We start from the raw sequence: 9,177 nt of genomic DNA on the forward strand, positions 1-9,177 counted from the left end.
AAATGATTAAGGATAAAAATGTTCATTTTGAACTCCGTAATGCATTAATAGAGCATTTATGAGAGCAATGTAATAATCTTGAAAGTAGAGTATTTATGTAATTATATTTCACTAATAATTTCACTTTTATTTGAATTGTCCATTAATTTGTATATTATATAATATTAACTTGCAATTTATGTTATTTATAAATTTAGGAAAAATATAATTTTATATTAAGTAATGAATTTGAAAAAATAAATTTTTATATTACATGAATATTATATAAAGTGATTATTTGGAAAAAAGGAAATAAAGGATGTGTATCATGAAATAAGAAAATAATAATGAAATAGAAATAATAATATAATATTGAGGAGAGATAAAAATATTCTTTTTTAGAGAGTAAAATAGAGAATTGGGTTAGAGTTGGTTGTCTGAAAAAATAGAGAACTCTATATTTGGAGAGTAAAATAGAGATTTGGGTTGGAGATGCCCTTATGTTCCAAATCTTTTGAGCATGTCTTGTCAATCGAGTTATGTTTAGTACAATTTATCTCTTTTTTGTGATTTACGGATAATTACACTAAAGTGAAATTTATCTCTCTTATGTAGTTTGTAGGTTAAAAACAGAATGCACACTCCAAAAGTAACGATAATTGTAGGCCAATTTCCTTTGACCAAAATAAACGAAAGAATAAAGACTCATTTTCTGAATAATTATAATTTAAAAATCAACCGTGAAAATACATTTCAAATATGTCATTTTAGATAATATCAAGCTGATAAAATACGTGTCGTACCATAAAATGAGTGTTGCTTGTTTTCCTGAAATCGTGCAATAAAAGTGTTTCTAGATGTGTCAAGCCTTGTTCGTTTTTTCTATAATTATGTTCTTTACTTTTAAGCGATTAGCATCAAAGTTAAATTAATAATTCCAGGAGAAAATGATGCATTGATTTGATGGCAAAGTCTCATCACTCCGTCAAACTATTATTCTTGAAAAATCAACGAATACACAAATTCAGAAATGTCATTGTTTGAAACATTAAAAACATGGAACTTATAAAAACAAATTCTTTACGGCTTCACTTACTTTCAATTTTACAACTTATGAATACTTGCACTCATGATCCATGAATGTTAGTGGTCAGCCACGATTTGGGAGCTTACAGTTTTAATTCTGCATATCACTTAAAAATAATGTTTACAAAATCAAATCATTTAAAAAGTAATTAAACAGTACATAAAGTTAATATACTCTTTTCCCACATTTTCCTACCTGTCATTCTTCAATGTTATGTTTATATTATGTTTTTATCTGCCTTCAGCTGTTACACAAAAAAAGAAAAATAAAATAAAAATACGGCCACCTTACCAATGAGATTCACAAGATTATTTCTTTAGCTTATTAAATTTGTTATCAAATTTTTAATACTTATGTGCGGCTTTGTGCGTGTATATATATATAATTTAAAAAATTGGGTCCTTAGCTGGATAGGATAAGACTGCCATATTCTATACTTTGGGTCCTTGTCAGTTTGATTGGAATTTGTTTTTAATTCGAGAAAAAAAGTTGATTTGATTTAAATTGGAAATACGTTGAATAGTAATGAATAATTGTATGTGGACATTTATTGAAATATTGAAAGCGTTGGATATATCTCAGCAGATACTTCATCAAGTTCATTAGAATTACTAAGCTCGATAGATTCTTCTAGATATTTTAGATGTTTTTTTACATGTTATAATTAAAATATATTGTAAAGTTTTAAATGATATCTTGAATCTTTGTTTTTTATTTTTTTAAATAACATATCCTGAGATTTCTGTACCCAAGCAATTTTTCAACCTCAGAATAAAAAAGACAATATAAAATTTTTACTCGTAAATCATTTTTTTCACGGACTTCAAGATCTAATTAATTTTTTGTTTGGATTATGGGAAGAAAGACTGGTACGTGGTTGATATTGCAAAATAGATAAAAACAAAAAGAACAACGCTTCTTTATTAGGATTTTTATCCTTCAAATTCATATTGAATTTAAGTAAATGCAAAAGGAATACAATTTTATTCGGTGAACCAATAAACTTTTTTAGCTCCGATGAAAATCGATAAAATTTATAAGTGTGAAATTGACGTCAATAATGTTGGTGTTTGGTTTTGTGGATTACTAAAGAGATGGTGAAATTGAAGTAGTTGATAGAGTTGAAGATGAAGATGGAGGGAAAAAGGATGCTTCAATGGAGAAGAAACTTATTGGGGAGGACAATAAAATGAAGAGAAAAAAATTAAATTTTTTATGGGCCAATAGAAAAATTCATAGAGTTTAATAAAAGTTAATATATTAAGGAAATAATATTTAAAATATAATTATATATTGATCTATAAAAAAATGACATGTGTATGATTTTATAATTATTTTTTTCTTTTTTAACTCTTTCACACGTTGTTAGGTGAGTGAACTTACTCTCTTTGCCACGTCATCCCTTAGGATTGCATTTAATTCACTTCAAAAATATTAAGGGGGTATTTAAACACCCGTGTAGTTTAAGTGTTGAAGTAAGTTATCCGACCAAGTTTAGGGTTTTTTTTATATGTTTTCTCATTTATATGAGATATTATATGATTAATTTACTATCTAATAGACTTTTGAGAGCATATGCAATTTTATTTTATTTTACATTTTGAATTGATTAAATTTAATTAGAACACTTTATCATATGTTTAGGTGTTCAATTGGAACAAACAACTGACATGTTTAAGAGGTTGGCTATTTATTAAGCTTAAAGGTAGGTGTCAAATTGACAAGTTGCATACTTGCATTGAGTTTGAAAATGTTAAAATGTGCGGATCATTGACCCGTCTAAATATTATTTGAATTGAATTAAGTTGGACAGAGAAATAAACTAAAAATCATATTATAAGCCAATCCAATAAAAATCATATTATAATCCAACCCAATCAATTATTGTCAAATTTTAAATTCAAACTTTGATTGTACATAGTATAACATTTCTTCCCCTTATATTATCACTATAAAAACATATCAAATTAAAAAGAAAATGTTTTACTTAAAATATTATTCATGGATCATTTGGGTTGCATATTAGTCCAGTTTAATAATAGATTAATATGAATCTAGATAATAAAATAAGCAGATTATTTATCCAACCAACCATAAATGAGTTGGGCAGGTATATTTTTAGAAAAATTACCTAAATACACATCTTATTTTATCATAGTTTCTAAAAAATTTATCCAACCAACCATAAATGAGTTGGGCAGGTATATTTTTAGAAAAATTACCTAAATACACATCTTATTTTATCATAGTTTCTAAAAAATTTATCCAACCAACCATAAATGAGTTGGGCAGGTATATTTTTAGAAAAATTACCTAAATACACATCTTATTTTATCATAGTTTCTAAAAAAATTTATCACTTAAAAAAAATTAAAAATCCTCTCTTGGATACACAACTCTCCGCTCGCTGATACATATCTTTCCCCCTCTCGAATACATCCCTCTCCCCTATGTATCTAGATGTCCTATCCCACTATGCTATATCCCTCCCCACTCAGATACATCCTCCTCATTGTATCCGAATGTCTATTGATGTATCCGAAAATTCAGTAAAGTATTCGAAATTCATATATTTTAAGAATTTTTTGTGATTTGAAAAAAAAAATGGATTTCTTACATAAATAATATATTTTATTTGATTAGTTACGCTTAGTGTTACTTTATTCTTATTACCATATATGACATAATTTTAGTTTAATAACTATTTGATATAAATCTGTATTAAAGTTGTATTAAAATTGTATATTAGGTGAAGTTCTGAAAAGTTATACCAAAACTGTATTAAATATAAACAATTGGTGGTCCTGTAGTGGTGATTTACCAAAAAATAAAAGGTGAAGCTCTAAAAAATCTGTATTAAAGCTGTATTAAAATTGTATAAATATAAACGATAGTTATAATACAATTTGAATTTGATAATATACATTACTATAAATTTGATAGTTATTATTGCAGAACAAATATAATACATTTCTATAAATGCAAACTAATTTAATAGTATCACAATGTTAGAAAATCAAATATAATATACTTATAGTATATTTGTATTAAAATGTTTTAGTTATATATTCACCACATGCATGGAAACATGCCTATAATATGTATAATGTATTGAATTCAAAATGTATTATAACTGTTATTTTTTTTTCATTTATTAACGGTACTAAAATATGTTATTGTAATAAAAATGTTTTAGTTATATATTCATGACGTGCATTGAAACATGCATATAATACGTATTATATATTGAATTCAAAATGTATTATAATTATTTTTATCTTTTTTCTCTTATTAACAATGTTAAAATGTATTAGTATTGTATTACAAATATATTAATTATTTATTCAGTATGTGCATTGAAAAATGCCTATAATGTGTATAATGTATTGAATTCAAAATGTATTACAAGTATAATTTATATTTATTTATTTTATTAATGACGTCAAAAAGAAATTTCATATTTTAATATCTTCAAATAAAATAAATTTTAGTCTTCACCAAACATCCTTAAATATTAAGGTATAAGTTTCAATTTTATTATTTTTTTTATAATAATACTAATTCAATCAACTCTTAAATTAAAATAAGAGATAAGTGTCAAAAACACACCTATCCCAAAAAATATTCCACCTTGACAAAAATTAACTATTAATATTAATTAAAAACTAAAGTTTAAAGTATTACTACCCCAAAAAAAAAATATTTTAAAAAAAATTAATTTTTTTTTTTACCCACTCCACTACCTCCTCCCCCATACCCCCCCTCCCCCGGGACAATCCCCCATCCTTTTATTTTTTAAATTTCTTTATAAAATATTATAAAAAAAATTCATACTTCACCCTTCCCCCCAAACCACCCACTCATTTCCCAAACAAAATTGATATTATTTTATTTTTAAAAATTAAAAATTCTATCCCACTCTATTTAACTCTCCGCTCTTAATTTTGGTTTTTTTTTTAATATATTTTTATCATTTTGTGTTAAATATGTACATATATTTTTTGAAATTTTTTCTACCTATGTACTAAATATAACATAAATAAAAAATTTATTTTAAAAAAAGTCTTGCGGCGGCAAGTAAGAAATATTTTCCTAAAAAGATATGTATATATCTAACACAAAACCAGGGAGAACAAATTGGAAGTGGAGGATTAGATGGAGTGCGGTAGAATTATTATTTTTATAAAATAAAATAATATCTAAATTTATTATTTGAAGGAGGGGGTGGGATGAAGTAAGAGAAAATTAAATACTTTTATAGAAGAAATTTAAATTAAAAAAAAAAGTAAAAAATGGGAGAGGGGGGTTACGGTGAGAGGAAGTGATGGTGTGGAATAAGAAAAATATTTTACATTTTGTTTTATAAAAAATAATTATTTTCTTGAGATAATAATTTTTTGATCTTTAATTTTACTAATACTAATAATTTATTTAATTTTTGTTAATGTGGAATGTTATGTGATAATTTTTTTGAAATAAAAGAGAGAGTGTAGTACACACATCATGAAGAGAGTGTAATAAAAAAAATGGTGCATTTTTCAAACTAATAAGTTATAGTTTAGATATGAAACTCTCACTCTTAATTTTTTAGATGTGTTTTTGACACCTATCTCTTAAAATAATTATTTAAAAAAAAAAAAAAAGAGGTGAAAGTGAAAGTGAAAGAGAAAGAGAAAGAGAGGGAGCCAAAGAAAAAGAAAATAGAAGGAGGGGAGAGAAACACAAGTGGAAAAAGAAAAAGATAAGAAGACAAAGACTATTAAATATAGGGAAAATGGTTTGATATACCCTTTAACTTTGTCATTTAGAGCTGATATACTCCTCATTATAAAAATGACTCATATATACCCTTACTGTTATACAAATGACTCACATATACCCTTTTCTCTAACGGAAGTGAAAAAAATTAATTTTAGTTTAATTTTTTAATAATTATTTTAAACAAAATATAATCCCATATGGGAATACTTAATCTTACTCAAACATATATTTTTTTTTGACTTTTTTTTTTGTTTTAATGACTAATTTAGATTTATTATTTTGATGGTCAAATTTATTTATGTTTCACTAATATTCTTGTAAAATTTATTATAGATGACCCAATTTTTTTTCCAAATACAAAAACTAAATTACAATATAGCCGAAAAAATAGTTTTAAATTATAATATAACCACAAAAAAATTGTTTTAAATTTTTTTCTTACATTAAGGAATAAAAGAAAAAATAAAATAAGAATAAGAAACTCAAATAATGATAATCAAAGAAGTCAAAAAATAATTTATGTACGGAAAAGATTAAAATATACCTTGAACTTTGCTAGAAGGATCATATATACCCCAAAATGATTTTTTTTTTAAATTAAAGGTTAAATATATAAATTTAAAACTAATTTTTTCACTCCCGTTAAATGAAGGGTATATGTGAGCTCATTTTGTAACTGTAGGGATATATGTGAGTCATTTGTATAACGGTAAGGGTATATATGAGCCACTTTCATAACGAGGGGCATATCAGTTCCAAATGACAAACTTGAGGGGTATATCAGACTCTTTTCCTTTAAATATATAATTAGCTATTTCTGATAGGAAAAATAAGGTTAATTTATGTAAGAGTAAAATATATGCTACAACTCGTAAATAAAAATATATAACACATTATTTATGTTAATAAGCCTTGAAAAAAATGTAGAATAATAATGTAATTAGTTCTTGGGACCTTAGTTCTTTAAATGTGATTTATGTAAATTATCCTTTAAGGGTGTGTTTGGTATGGATGTTTTCCAATTTTTTCATGTGTGGAAAATGTTTTCCAAATCAACTTCATTATCCTTAAATTTAAGGAAAATGACTTCCCTTTCAAAATTAAGGAAAACATTTTCCAAAACTCTACTTCATCATTTAGTTTATTTTTCCTTACCCTACCCAACCCTCCCCATTCAAAAAAAATTAAAAAATTTAAATTCTCTTATTTTTTAAATTTCAAATATATTTTTATCCCTACCACCAAACTAGCCCCCCCCTCAAACAAAAAAATAAAAATTTAAAAATTATTTTTGAAAAATAAATTTTAAGATTTTTTTTACCTCACCCAACCCCTACCACCCCTACTCCCTACCATCCAAAAAAATTGCTTTGAAAAACATTTCAATTTTTTAAAAATTTTTTTACGCCACTCCCCTGCCACAGCCGTCAATTTTTTTTTTCATTTTTTACGCCTCCCACCCACCCACCTAGGCCCTAGGTCATCCCCGTCAATTTTTTATAAAAAAAAATTAATTTTGGAAAATATTTCAATTTTCTTTAAAAAATTTTTTTTATCCCACCCACATCCCTCCCCCTAAACCCCCCCCCCCCTTTTTTTTTAAAAAAAATTGCTTTTGAATTTTTTTCCTGGGTCGGATTTTGGAACGGTCATCGGGGTTTTATCCTAGTCTAGGTGTCGGGGTCGGGTTCTAGATCAATTATCGGGCTTGATTTTTGAATCAAAAATTCTTTTCCAAAGAGTATTTTTTAGTTTCAAGCAAAAAATAAAAGATATTTTCTGAAAAGTATTTTTCATTCATCAACCAAATATTAAAAAATATTTTTCAGAAAATATTTTCTACTCACCAACCAAACATGAGAAAATAAGTTAGACATCCACTTGTTTTCCAAGAAAACATTTCTCTAGAAAAATATTCTATAAAAATATTTTCCATGAAAAACTTTTTCCTCCATACCAAACACACCCTAAGAGAAGAAGATAGAAGGTCTGTAAAGAAAGTGCAACCTTAATTTAGGCTTGGGCCCGTGACCAAAAGCGGTCATACTTTCCTTTAAAATTTAGGCTTGGGCCCGTGACCAAAAGCGGTCATACTTTCCTTCAAAATTGGATACTCATCAATAACAAGGGAAAATACCATACAAAGGCCTGGATAATAAGTACATACAGTTAAAATTGATAATTCGAATTAAATAAAAAAAAATTCAATTATAAATTAGTTATTATTGAAAAAGAACTCAATAATAATTTGTTTTATTTATTTTGACTACAAAAAAGTTCAATCGGAACCAAATCAACTTAACAGTACATGTACACAAGTTTTTAAAAATATTTATTGCAATGTAATTTATAAATATTTTTAAAATTTCCTCAAATTATTTATTTTTAGCGAATAATTTCAAGCTTGGATTTAATTTTTTTAACAGTCTTAAAATTTTTACAACTCATATATATTAGCTCGAATCAAAATTCAGTAGTAGACTTATTTAACAATATTTATTTTATGCGATTTCAATAATTTAATTATTGAATATTTGTTATGACTTATCCCACATTTAAAAAAAACAAAAAAAATAAATCTTATATAATGTATTTTTGATTGTAGAAATATTTGAAACGCAAATTGTGTATTTTATTCTATAAAGATATTATCAGAAAGAATTGAGAAATTAAGATCCCCAACGAAAATTGAGATTGAAAAGATTTTGTATTTGATTTGATTTGTAGATTTAGAGGTCCGATATGGTTGATTTGATTTGATAAATAATAAAAATAGGAATAAACCCAAACTTTGCACACTTTTATTGAATTTTTTTACAAATAAAATATTTCAATGTTATGATCTAAATTTTAATCTCATTAAGAAAAGATTTGCAAAAACAATAAAATTCGTAGCCAATATTACATAGTAAATACTTGATGATTTATCAAGACTTTAAATTAATGATTATCTATGAAAAATTTGAACTTTTTAAAGATTATCTACTCAAAGGTCTTAGAATTTATATTAAAATGCTTGTGAATTCTAAATTTTACATGAATGTTGAATGCAAGTATTTCTCAAAAGAATGGAAAATTCATTTTATTTGAGGTACTAAATCAAAGTGGAAGGTTGATAACTATGAATCCCTGTTTAATTATATGAATGAGTCGTATGAATATATGTAAAATTGATGAATAATATAATTCGTATTGGATCAATCATATATATTATATTAAATTACTATATGACAGCTTAGTTAATCAACTAATTGCTCGGATGGTAAGCACCCCTCACTTCCAACCCGAAGGTTGCGAGTTCGAGTCACCAAGGGAGCAAAAGGGGTGGGAGCTCCTAGGGGAGGGTAAAA

The sequence above is a fragment of the Solanum tuberosum genome, unplaced genomic scaffold (genome assembly GCF_000226075.1).
Source record: "Solanum tuberosum cultivar DM 1-3 516 R44 unplaced genomic scaffold, SolTub_3.0 scf00004, whole genome shotgun sequence".
NCBI lineage: Eukaryota > Viridiplantae > Streptophyta > Magnoliopsida > Solanales > Solanaceae > Solanum > Solanum tuberosum.